Source organism: Schistocerca serialis, chromosome 5, assembly GCF_023864345.2.
Source record: "Schistocerca serialis cubense isolate TAMUIC-IGC-003099 chromosome 5, iqSchSeri2.2, whole genome shotgun sequence".
In the NCBI taxonomy this organism is placed as follows: domain Eukaryota; kingdom Metazoa; phylum Arthropoda; class Insecta; order Orthoptera; family Acrididae; genus Schistocerca; species Schistocerca serialis.
In genome coordinates this window covers 194155242-194169567 of record NC_064642.1, presented here as the reverse complement: position 1 = coordinate 194169567, position 14326 = coordinate 194155242, and positions in this window count along the sequence as shown.

The following is a 14326-nucleotide window of genomic DNA, read 5'->3' as shown; positions in this document are numbered from 1 at the left end:
AAATGAAGGTATGCTTGTACGATCTCCTGTGTGAACGATTTCTTGAACTTGAAATTTACAACTTAAGCTTTAGTTTTGCTATATTGATCTGTCACACCATACTGGTCAACAAGGGACAGAATGAAAGCCTTAGACCCGCTTAGAGATTTTACTTAGGACCTATGTAGCCCATAAAGTCGATAAACAAAGCAACCAGAAAGCTGAAAAACCCACAAACATTTCAAAAGTCGCAAATAACATTAGAAGATTAAAACCTTGCCGTCCTTTCTACCAAATATATGGAAAGAGTTTCTATTAGCAGCAGACTTTAATCAGGATAAAATAGCATATTTTTGCGAAAGATACAGTCAACAAATACATTGTGTCGATCTGTAGCAGAGATAATCTCTGCAATTATCACGCAGCACGTTCACCACTTACCAAAATTTAATCTGTTTCATACTGTACCACGGTTTGAAGAATAGAACCTCATCTCTTCATAGAACTGACAATTACACTACAACTGCATGTGGACATGCTTAAAATAAACCCAAACCGTTGCTAGAGTATGGCAGTATGAATCACATCTGTTAATATTATGGCACTATACTCCACTTCCATCTGAACGTTCAGGAATTCTTCAAAATGACAGGGCGAGGCGGATGGATCGGGCGGGTCTGGCACAGTAGTCAGGAATTCCTACCATGACTTCCACGTTCACGCAACTTAATTCCATGCCTTTGTTTTTTATGAGGTTACTTTTTATGATACCTTTACCAGCAGAGGTACCTGGTTCGTAGATTGAGCGATGCACGTATTTAAGGACACGACTTTTGCAGAACCGCTAAGAAGGAGCACACTGAGCACTTCTACCAAAACTCTTACTGATTTTTCTGAATGACTGCAAAGGACCGGAACGTTCTCGAAAAACAAGTGAAAGTAGGAGTGGGGGGGGGGGGGGGGGGAAGGGGGGAGACTACATTAATTAAATCGATTCATACGTTTATAGTAACTAGTACTTCCAGTGGTCGAAATTCATGTATCATAAAATATCATATACCATGTACTGAAAACATTGAATCAAGGCAGTCAAGCAGATTCTGTATTTCTTGATTTCGAAAAGCATTTGTCTTGGTGGTATAAAAACGCTTATTGTCAAAAGTACGATCATACGGGGAATCAAGTGAAATTTGTGATTGGATTGAGGGCTTTTTGTTAGGAAGGACGCAACATTTTATCTTGGATGGAGAATCATCGTCAGATGTAGAAGTAACTTCGACTTTACCCCAGGGAAATGTGATGGGACCCTTTCTGTTCATGTTATATATTAATGACCCAAGAGACAAAATTAATAGTAAAATCAGGCTTTTTGCAGGTGATGCAGTCATCTACAAGGGAGTACTATCTGAAAGAAGCTGTATAAATATTCAGCCAGCTATAAATATTCAGTCAGATCTTGATAATATTTCAAAGTGGTGCGGAGATTGGTAACTTGCTTTAAATATTCAGAAATGTAAAATTTAACACTTCACAAAACGAAAAAGCGTAGTATCCTAAGATTATAATGCCAATAAGTTTAACTACCACAAATACCTATGTGTAACACTTTATAGGGATATGGTCACACAGGTTCAGTCGTAGGTAAAGCAGGTGGAAGATTCGTTTTATTGGTAGAATATTGGAGAAGTGCAGTCGGTCTACAAAGGAGATGCTTATAAGTCACTCTTTCGATCGGGTCTAGAATATTGCTCAAATGTGTGGGGCCCGTTCCAGATAGGACTAACAGGGCTACTAACGTATAGAGAGAAGGGCAGCACGTATGGTCATAGGTTTGTTTAATCCGTGGTAGAGTGTCACAGAGATACTGAAGGAATTGAAGACTCTTGGAGACAGAAGTAAACTACGTTGATTAGCAATTTTTCAAGAACCGATTTTAAATGGTTACTCTAGGAATACACTAGAACCCCCTACGTATCTCTCACGTGGGGATCGTGAGGATAAGATAGAAAAATTACTACACGCACAAACAATCATTCTTCCCGCACACCATACGTGAATGGAACAGGAAGGAACCCTAATAACTGGTACGGTGGGACATATCCTCTGCCATGCACCTTACCGTAGTTTGCAGAGTGTATCTGCAGTTGTAGATCATGTTAAAGTGATACACTCCATGTAAAACTGTGTGAGAAATTCTGGCCGCCGAACTGACCCACGGCAAATACAGTATTGTAGCTACGAGTATTCTTGAAATAATTCTTAGATTTCTCTTTAGTTGTTCGATTATTTGAAGCGAATCCTTGATACAGTTGAAAAATAAGTATGACAACACAACGTCAATGCCGCTGTGTCACGTAAAGTAACCTTAGATGCGAAATGATTTGCATTAGAAATCTGCACTGTAAATTCATCAAACCGCAGTTATAACTCTCAAAATTATTTGGAGTTACGTTCAGTGGAAATTTAAATGTACGTTTCAAAACAACAATAAAATTATCGTTGTCAGCGTCCACATTATTCCTATTACTTTGTCTACGCAAAAAATGTGTCTTTGTCTTTCAGACCATCCCCTTAGCGCAGAAAAGTAAGCGAAATAACGATGCCTGTATACAACGTTATTTACAGACTCCGATACTACGGTATTTTGTTTTCCACTGCTGACAACACTATCGAGCTAGCAGTTGTCGCGTGCTAGCTGCCCGATATTCGTGTGTTGCTGCAAATGAACCATGTGAAAGTGAGCGCCCGTAGAATGTAGTTTCACGGAACGTTGTTACTTTCGTGTGTTATTTCTACCATAGCACCTGATCGGTACGCAGGGCAGAACTTGGCAGCACATCAGTTTTCGGTGTCCACGTATTGGAGATTTTAATGCGTGATAGAGAAGACTTCATCAGAGTTATCCATATGATAGCATCTACTTCTTTTACCACACTTATCGGGGCCTCCTTGTATAAGTAATATTAAACATCGCTACTTCGCAAGACCTTAATCTTACGTTGAGGTGGCACAGTGGCAAAAAAAAAAAAAAAAAAGAAAAAAGAAAAAAAAAGAAAAAACAAAAAACAAAACAAAAAAAGGATTCGCATTCGGGAGGAGGATGGTTCAGCAATCCTGATTTAGGTTTGCCGTTATTAGCAGAATGTAGGAACTGTTCCTTTCAGGACGATTCGCCCGTTTTCCTTTTCCAGTCTTCCCCAATACGAACTTGTGCTGCTTCTCTAACGACGAAGTCCTCGACGGGAAGTTCAATCCTAATCTCCCTTCTCATTTGTGAGACCACATATTCAGTTCGGAACTATGACGCCCTTCATCGCTGTTAACACGTAGACTGGCAGTGCCTTACAGAGTATGGATATGGAATGGAGAGGAGCGGCGGTGATGGCGCTGGGGTCACCCGGCGAGCAGACCGACCCGCCTTAAGCGGTGCTTCGCCGGCGGGGGCGGCCGGGACGGCGGGGGTGGAGGGGGCGGGAGAGAGGGAAGCGGAGGCGGCCGGGCTTAACGGAATTAGCTGCCAACAGCTGCGCCGCGGAAGACGGCCGGCTAATACTGCTGGGGCCGAGGCTCAGTCCTGATTGCCGGCGCTTCCTACGGGCCGTCGCGGAGGAGGGCGAGATGACGTCACACCCAGTCGCTGTCGGATGTGTGACCGGATATGACCGACCTTCTGCGTTCATCTTCCGTACATTTTTTTCCCTCTCGCATGCTATACCGACTGAACAGTCACCCTGTTTCATTAAGTTGGTTAGTTCTATGATACCCATCCGGGTAACTACACATAACTGACTATTAAAACTGTAACAGTAGAAAGTTTAACAAATTATGAAATTGTAATTATTGTATAGAGTATGTCACTATTTCGTACGTGATTTGTGGGTATACAGGTTGGCAAATTCAGCAGCCGGAACCGCCACCTCCGGCAGCAACAATGCTTGTAACTCGGCTGGACATCGACTTGATGGATGACAGAAAGGTCATTCTATTCTGCTTCAAGTCTACGACAGTCGTGGTAGCTGGGGAGTCGAGGCGTGCCAGTCTAAATGGGAAGAAGATCTGGACAAAGTGCTGGCCAGGTCATCCGTTAAACATACTCAATATAAAGGGTACGGACGGCACGAAGTCTTGTTGTTGTTGTTGTTGTTGTTGTGGTATTCAGTCCTGAGACTGGTTTGATGCAGCTCTCCATGCTACTCTATCCTGTGCAAGCTTCTTCATCTCCCAGTACCTACTGCAACCTACATCCTTCTGAATCTGCTTAGTGTATTCATCTTTTGGTCTCCCTCTACGATATTTACCCTCCATGCTACCCTCCAATGCTAAATTTGTGATCACTTGATGCCTCAAAACATGTCCTACCAACCGATCCCTTCTTCTAGTCAAGTTGTGCCACAAACTTCTCTTCTCCCCAATCCTATTCAATACCTCCTCATTAGTTACGTGATCTACACACCTTATGTTCAGCATTCTTCTGTAGCACCACATTTCGAAAGCTTCTATTCTCTTCTTGTCCAAACTAGTTATCGTCCATGTTTCACTTCCATACATGGCTACACTCCATACAAATACTTTCAGAAACGTCTTCCTGACACTTAAATCTATACTCGATGTTAACAAATTTCTCTTCTTCAGAAACGTTTTCCTTGCCATTGCCAGTCTACATTTTATATCCTCTCTACTTCGACCATCATCAGTTATTTTACCTCCTAAATAGCAAAACTCCTTTACTACTTTAAGTGTCTCATTTCCTAATCTAATTCCCTCAGCATCACCCGATTTAATTTGACTTCATTCCATTATCCTCGTTTTGCTTTTGTTGATGTTAATCTTATATCCTCCTTTCAAGACACTGTCCATTCCGTTCAACTGCTCTTCCAAGTCCTTTGCTGTCTCTGACAGAATTACAATGTCATCGGCGAACCTCAAAGTTTTTACTTCTTCTCCATGAATTTTAATACCTAATCCGAATTTTTCTTTTGTTTCCTTTACTGCTTGCTCAATATACAGATTGAATAACATCGGGGAGCGGCTGCAACCCTGTCTCACTCCTTTCCCAACCACTGCTTCCCTTTCATGCCCCTCGACTCTTATAACTGCCATCTGATTCCTGTACAAATTGTAAATAGCCTGTCGCTCCCTGTATTTTATACCTGCCACCTTCAGAATTTGAAAGAGAGTATTCCAGTTAACATTGTCAAAAGCTTTCTCTAAGTCTACAAATGCTAGAAACGTAGGTTTGCCTTTTCTTAATCTTTCTTCTAAGATAAGTCGTAAGGTTAGTATTCCCTCACGTGTTCCAAACTGATCTTCCCCGAGGTCCGTTTTTACCAGTTTTTCCATTCGTCTGTAAAGAATTCGCGTTAGTATTTTGCAGCTGTGACTTATTAAACTGATAGTTCGGTAATTTTCACACCTGTCAACACCTGCTTTCTTTGGGATTGGAATTATTATATTCTTCTTGAAGTCTGAGGGTATTTCGCCTGTCTCATATATCTTGCTCACCAGATGGTAGAGTTTTGTCATGATTGGCTCTCCCAAGGCCATCAGTAGTTCTAATGGAATGTTGTCTACTCCCGGGGCCTTGTTTCGACTCAGGTCTTTCAGTGCTCTGTCAAACTCCTCACGCAGTATCGTATATCCCATTTCGTCTTCATCTACATCCTCTTCCATTTCCATAATATTGTCCTCAAGTACATCGCCCTTGTACAAACCCTCTGTATACTCCTTCCACCTTTCTGCCTTCTCTTCTTTGCTTAGAACTGGGTTGCCATCTGAGCTCTTGATATCCATACAAGTGGTTCTCTTCTCTCCAAATGTCTCTTTAATTTTCCTGTAGGCAGTATCTATCTTACCCCTATTGAGACAAGCCTCTACATCCTTATATTTGTCCTCTAGCCATCCCTGCTTAGCCATTTTGCACTTCCTGTCGATCTCATTTTTGAGACGTTTGTATTCCTTTTTGCCTGCTTCATTTACTGCATTTTTATATTTTCTCCTTTCATCAATTAAATTCAATATTTCTTCTGTTACCCAAGGATTTCTATTAGCCCTCGCCTTTTTACCCACTTGATCGTCTGCTGCCTTCACTACTTCATCTCTCAGAGCTACCCATTCTTTTTCTACTGTATTTCTTTCCCCCATTACTGTCAATTGTTCCCTTATGCTCTCCCTGAAACTCTCTACAACCTCTGGTTCATTCAGTTTATCCAGGTCCCATCTCCTTAGATTCCCCCTTTTTGGAGTTTCTTCAGTTTCAATCTGCAGTTCATAACCAATAGATTGTGGTCAGAATCCACATCTGCCCCTGGAAATGTCTTACAATTTAAAACCTGGTTCCTAAATCTCTGTCTTACCATTATATAATCTATCTGATACCTTTTAGTATCTCCAGGATTCTTCCAGGTATACAACCTTCTTTTATGATTCTTGAACCAAGTGTTAGCTATGATTAAGTTATGCTCTGTGCAAAATTCTACAAAGCGGCTTCCTCTTTCATTTCTTCCCCCAAATCCATATTCACCTACTATGTTTCCTTCTCTCCCTTTTCCTACTGACGAATTCCAGTCACCCATGACTATTAAATTTTCGTCTCCCTTCACTACCTGAATAATTTCTTTTATCTCGTCATACATTTCATCTATTTCTTCATCATCTGCAGAGCTAGTTGGCATATAAACTTGTACTACTGTAGTAGGCATGGGCTTTGTGTCTATCTTGGCCACAATAATGCGTTCACTATGCTGTTTGTAGTAGCTAACCCGCACTCCTATTTTTTTATTCATTATTAAACTACTCCTGCATTACCCCTATTTGATTTTGTATTTATAACCCTGTAACCACCTGACCAAAAGTCTTGTTCCTCCTGCCACCGAACTTCACTAATTTCCACTATATCTAACATTAACCTATCCATTTCCCTTTTTAAATTTTCTAACCTACCTGCCCGATTAAGGGATCTGACATTCCACGCTCCGATCCGTAGAACGCCAGTTTTCTTTCTCCTGATAACGACGTCCTCTTGAGTAGTCCCCGCCCGGAGATCCGAATGGGGGACTATTTTACCTCAGGAATATTTTACCCAAGAGGACGCCATCATCATTTAATCATACAGTAAAGCTGCATGTCCACGGGAAAAATTACGGCTGTAGTTTCCCCTTGCTTTCAGCCGTTCGCAGTACCAGCACAGCAAGGCCGTTTTGGTTAATGTTACAAGGCCAGATCAGTCAATCATCCAGACTGGTGCCCCTGCAACTACTGAAAAGGCTGCTGCCCCTCTTCAGGAACCACATGTTTGTCTGGCCTCTCAACAGATACCCCTCCGTTGTGGTTGCACCTACGGTACGGCCATCTGTATCGCTGAGGCACGCAAGCCTCCCCACCAACGGCAAGGTCCATGGTTCATCGGGGGGCACGAAGTCTTACGATAGGAAAAATAGTAGCTGCTAACGACTCACCATGTACAGCAGGAGGGCGGCGGGCAGTGGGTCTCCGGAAGATGCAGAGATCGACCTTCTATCGGATGTACCGGCTGACCAAAAAGTCAGTATAAACTTGAAAACTTAATAAACCACGGAATAATGTAGATAGAGTGGTAAAAATTGACGCACATGCTTGTTGGAATGACATGGGGTTTTATTAGAACCAAAAAAAAAAAAAAAAACACCCCATATTGCTAGATGCGTGAAAGATCTCTTGCGCGCGTCGTTTGGTGATGATCGTGTCCTCAGCAGCCACTTTCGTCATGCTTGGACTCCCAGGTCCCCAGACCTCAGTCCGTGCGATTATTGGCTTTGGGGTTACCTGAAGTCGCAAGTGTATCGTGATCGACCGACATCTCTACGGATGCTAGACAACATCCGATGCCAATGCCTCACCATAACTCTGGACATGCTTTACAGTGCTGTTCACAACATTATTCCTAGACTACAGCTATTGTTGAGGAATGTGGTGGACATATTGAGCATTTCCTGTAAAGAACATCATCTTTGCTTTGTCTTACTTTGTTATGCTAATTATTGCTATTCTGATCAGATGAAGCGCCTACTGTCGGACATTTTTTGAACGTTTGTATTTTTTTGGTTCTAAAAAAATCCCATGTCATTCCAAGCATGTGTGTCAATGTGTACCTCTCTATCTACATTATTCCGTGATTTATTCAGTTTTCAAATTTATACTGAGTTTTTGATCACCCGGTATGTACTACACTTCACAAAATGGACATTATCGACATTCAAGATAAGTTCAAAAGAAACCAGTAGCTTGCACCATGAAAACCGAATGGGAAATGGTGCGCCACGATGATGACAAAGGTTAGCACCATCAAGACCGAAGACGAACTCCTTGGGAGATACAAACGGTACAGGATGTTCAGCTAGGTATTCATTCTTAAAGAATGCTTATAGAACCATGTTGGTGTAACGGGGTGAAAAGAATTGATGGAATGGTATGGCATGCAATCTAATGCGAAAAAGTCTGTCGTCGAACTTACCGTTAAACTGGCTATCCTTTAAGGCGAAGCTGCAGATAGTGCGATAATATATCATAGGCGCGAAAAAACAAATATCCAGAGATTCAGTTTGTCCATTTGTTCCAGTGACACGAACTGTAATGTCACACACTTTTCATGATGGATACTTTGCTCTAAAGTAGTAGGATTTCTGTACACAGACCCAGGAATCAAGTAAAAGCAAGTTATTTTGACCATCTATTGGCCAAAACCAGCGCTCATACCATATTTATTGTTCTATTACGCGCATTTTCATACCCTTGCTTGCTGTGACGTAGATATTCCTACTGTCCCTGGAAGATCAACATACAAGAAAGAACCTTAGGAAGCAGAGCACCTCCAACTTCTCGCAGCACAAGAAATTAGTTTGAGCCAATTTATCATCCACATTAAATTAGGCATAATTGTATACGACGAACGCGTTAGGGAATTGATGTTAGTTGATCTTGATACACCATTCTCTAATTTCCAGGGTTCCTTTCCCATAAATTTCCTCTTCAAATGCTGACTGGTCGGAGGTGAAAAGAAATTTCTTATTGAACAATGTATATTTATCTCGTCTGCGAATTTTCGGACCGATTCCGCAGTGTGTTGTGCATCGTTAATTTCACGCTTTCTTTGACATTTCGTTATCTTACGTCTTTCAGTTCTGTAGCCTGTCTCAAGTTATGTTTGAAGTCACTGTAATCTGTGTCGCGCGGAAGTTTGATGTGCATAAAGTAGTAGGTCACTATATCGCACACCGTGTAAATTTTATCCAGGATCCTTGAAACGCGCAAGCACCAGTTTTTGTAACAAGTGCGCCTTGTCCTCCATCGAATATCCGTAGTTTCTCTTGTACATTACACGGTCATATTGCTGTGGACGTATTTGAAATCTGTTCATAAATGTTTTTTTACTATGCTGCGGATGATGTTGCATGCACAAAATTATGGTTATTAATCGCTTGTGACTATTCACAGATGGATACGTCCTTCGTTATGCTGTATGCTGAATTAGTAACCGCATAAAAAAGGACGTGGTGCGCCCCTGCGTCTAATCTTGCCGTTGTGTGCACCACTGCCAGCGTTCCTCACCATGGAGCCGCGTCTAGGGAAGCCACGAGAAAGGTGGCCGTGCTGACTGTCCTTGGTGTTCCGTACGTCATCGCATAGTTGGCGTCAATGCCCATTTTGCTGCAGACAAGTTTGTTTCCTGACGCAATGTACGTCACGTGGCTGTACAATGTTGTACAGCTGAACAAGTCGCGCGGGACCGTTTGCATCGAGTATTGCCAACCATAACACATCGATTCGATGCCCGCTTGAGCCGGCCGCAGTGGCCGAGCGGTTCTAGGCGCTACAGTTTGGAACCGCGCGACCGCTACGGTCGCAGGTTCGAATCCTGCCTCGGGCATGGATGTGTGTGATGTCCTTAGGTTAGTTAGGTTTAAGTAGTTCTAAGTTCTAGGGGGATGATGACCTCAGCAGTTAAGTCCCATAGTGCTCAGAGCCATTTGAACCATTTTGCTCGCTTGAAAATTCTCGGATCCCAAACAACACGAGGAGCAACCTCACTGTCGTGTCCGGCCCACTCGTCTACTATTGGGTGCCTAGGAAGCTGTCTTCTCGGATTACTAGACAACAATTCAAGCAAATCATATTAATGGAGTTTATTACAGTAAATTGAATTGACAATACTTAGCGGATTTACAATGAGGTGTCGCAAGCAAATGGCGACATGCAAATAATCAGTGTTCTTCGACATATGCAACTTCCAAGCAAGCAAATAGTATTATTCACAAGTCACAGCTCGCCTTCTTGTGGGGCCGCGGCTAGCGCGGAGCGGCGCTTATATTGTCTTCGCATACGGGCCACTCCTGTCGTGGTGCGGTCCTAGTCAGCGTACTGTTGGCTGAACTTGTTTCACAGCCTTCTCAGCTGTATACGTTTCAGGCCGACGAGCCGGCGCTTGACGTTACGCCGACACACTTAACAACACTCCCCTTGCGTTTGCAAAACCAGCACCAGTCTCTATTTGTGCTAGAGCAACTTTTCACATCGAGGTCATCAATGGAGATATGCAGGCCCGTCACATTCGCGGTTGTTGATCTGAAATCCACTAAAAAGCTTCTTTCAGATGATGTCCCTTTCGATGCTGTGGGAGTGACGGTCGTAGACTCGTCGAATGTGGGGGTACGGAGGTACAGGCGCAAATGGCGAATGGTGAAAGCAATTCTCGGCTACCCGTTTAGTTAGTGAAGAGCCAATTGCAGGTGGTGGCTCATGTCTGCACTAATGATGTTTGTCGCTATGAATCGGAAAAGATTCTCTCTGGTTTCCGGCGGCTATCTGAGTTGGTGAAGACTGCCAGTCTTGCTAGCGAGATGAAGGCAGAGCTCACCATCTGCAGCATCGTCGACAGGACCGATTGCGGAGCCGAGTGGAGGGTCTGAATCAGAGGCCTAGATGGTTCTGCGACCGTGTACGCTGCAGATTCCTCGACTTGCGCCATAGGGTGGTGGGGTTTCGGGTTCCGCTAAATAGGTCGGGTGTCCACTACACACAGGAGGCGGCTACACGGGTAGCTGGGGCTGTGTGGCGTGAACTGGGCGGTTTTTTAGGTTACACAGTTTTGGGAAAGATCAAAAAGGGCTCCAATCTCAAAGGGTACAGGGCAAAGAAACGACGAGAATCGACCAAGCAACAGTCGGTATTGTAGTTGTAAATTGTGGCAGCTACGTTGGAAAAGTACTAGAGCTTCAAGCGCTGATAGGAAGCACTGAAGCTGAAATCGTTATAGGAACAGAACTCTCGATAAAGCCGGAGATAAATTCTGCCGAAATTTTTACAGAGGCGCAAACCGTGTTCAGAAAGGATAGATTAAATAAAGTAGGTGGTGGTGTGTTTGTGTCTGTTGGTAGTAGTTTATCTTGTAGTGAAGTTGAAATGCAAAGTTCCTGCGAATTGCTATGAGTAGAGGTTATACTCAACAGCCGTACAAAAAAATAATAATTGGCTCCTTCGACCGACCCCCGATTCAGATCATATAATAGCTCAACGCTTCAAAGAAAACTTTAATCTCATTACATATAAGTACCCCCCCCCCTCTACATTTATAATTGGTGGAAACTTCAATCTACCCTCGATTTGTTGGCGAAAATACATGTTCAAAGCCGGTGGTAGACAGAAAACATCTTCCAAAATTTTACTAAACGCTTTCTCTGAGAATTACTTTGAACAATTAGTTCATGAGCCCACACGAAATGTAAATGTGTGCAAAAACACACTTGACCTCTTAGGCACAAATAGTCATGATGTAACAGAGAGCGTCACGACGGATACAGGGAGTAGTGAACAACATTGTAGCGAGGCTCAAAGCCATATCAACCAAAACCACTAAAAGTAAAAGCAACATATATCTATTTAAAACAGCAGATTAAAATTCTCTTGATGCCTTCCTAAGAGAGAGTCTCTATTCCTTCCAAGCTAATTATGTAAGTGTAGACCAGATATGGCTCAAATTCAGAGTTACAGTATCGACAGCAATAGATAGATTGATACCGCATAAGTTAATAAGAGACCGAACTGATCCACCATCGTATACAAAACACGTCAGAACACTGTTGCAGAAGCAACGAAAAAACCATGCCAAATTCAGAAGAACGCAATATCTCCAAGACTGGCTAAGTTTCACAGAAGCTCGCCGGCCGCGTTGGCCGTGCGGTTCTAGGCGCTGCAGTCCGGAACCGCGGTACTGATACGGTCGCAGGTTCGCATGCCTCGGGCATGGATGTGTGTAATGTCCTTAGGTTAGTTAGGTTTAAGTTGTTAAGTTCCAGGGGACTGATGACTTAAGATGTTAAGTCCCATAGTGCTCAGAGCCATTTGAACCAGCCACAGAAGCTCGAAATTTAGTGCGGACGTCAAAGCGAGATGCTTTTAATAGTTTCCACAATTAAATATTGTCTCAAAATATGGTAGAAAACCCAAAGAGATTCTGGTCGAATGTAAAGTACACCCGTGGCAATAAATAGTCAATACCGTCACTGCGCGATAGTGATGGAAATGTTACCGATGATGATGCCACTAAAGCGGAGTTATTAAATACAGTTTTCCGTAATTCCTTCACGAAAGAGGACGAATATTCCAGAATTCTAGACCAGAACAGCTGTTAGCATGAGTGACATAAAAGTAGATATCTTAGGTGTTGCGAAACAACTCAAATTACTTAAGAAAGGCAAGTCTTCCAGTCCAGGTGGTATACCAATTAGGTTCCTTTCAGAGTATTCAGTCACAATAGCGCCTTTCTTAGCAATCATATACAACCGCTCACTTGACGAAACCGCTCACTGTTCCTAAAGACTGGAAAGTAGCACAGGTCACACCAATATTGAAGAAAGGAAATAGGAGTAACCCATTGAATTACAGACCCATATCACTGACCTCAATTTGCATTAGGATTTTGGAGCATATACTGTCCTCGAACATGATGAATCACCTTGAAGAAAATGACTTATTGATACATAACCAACACGGATTCAGAAAATATCGTTCTTGTGCAACACAGCTAGCTCTTATTCCCATGAAGTAATGACTGCTGTCGACAAGGGATCTCAGATCGATTCTATATTCCTAGATTTCCAGAAGGCTTTTGATACCGTTCCTCACAAGCGACTGTTAATCAAATTGAAAGCATATGGAGTTTCGTCTCAGTTGTGTCACTGGATTCGTGATTTCCTCTCCGAGAGGTCACAGTTCGTAGTGATAGACGGTAAATCATCGAGTAGAACAGAAGCGATATCTGGCGTTCGACAAGGTACTGTCATAGGCCCTCTGTTGTTCCTGATCTAGGTGATAATCTGAGCAGCTCCCTTAGATTTTTTGCAGATGACGCTGAATTTACCGCCTCGTAAAATCATTAGATGATCAATTCCAATTACAAAATGATCTGCAGAGAATTTCTGTATGGTGCGAAAAGTGGCAATTAGCACTAAACAAAGAAAAGTGCGAGGTTATCCACATGGGTACTAAGAGAAATCCGATAAATTTTGGGTATACGATAAATCGCACAAATCTAAGGGCTGTCAATTCGACTAAATACGAGCAACTGAAATTGGGAAGATCGCATAGATAATACTGTTGGGAAGGCGAAACAAAGACTGCGCTTTGTTGGCAGAACACTTAACAGATGCGACAAACCCACTAAAGAGACAGCCTACATTACACTTGTCCGTCCTATGCTGGAATATTGCTGCGCGGTATGGGATCCTTACCATGTAGGATTGACGGAGGACATCGAAAAGGTGCAAAGAAGGGCAGCTCGTTTCGTGTTATCGCGCAATAGGGGTGAGAGTGTCACTGATATGATACGCGAGTTGGGATGGCGGTCACTGAAACAAAGGCGGTTTTCTTTGAAGCGAGATCTATTTACGAAATTTTAATCACCAACTTTCTCTTCCGAATGCGAAAATATTTTATTGACACCCACCTACGTAGGTTGAAACGATCATCATAATAAAATAAGAGAAATCAGAGCTCGAACGGAAAGATTTAGGTGTTCCTTTTCCCCACGCGCAGTTCGAGAGTGGAATGGTAGAGAAGTAGTATGAAAATGGTTCGATAGATCCTCTGCCAGGCACATAAGTGTGAATTGCAGAGTAACCAAGCAAATGTAGATGTAGAGTGTACACATTTTAAAAATGGATGTCACGTAATTCTATGTATCTTCGTGGTGTCGACAGATGCACTTCATTACACAGTTACACTGACGGAAAAAAATCGCAACGCCAAACATAATTAATGTAGAATAACTATAGGTAACTCGTTTAAGTGATTGGCATTGCGAGAACACCAGTTAATG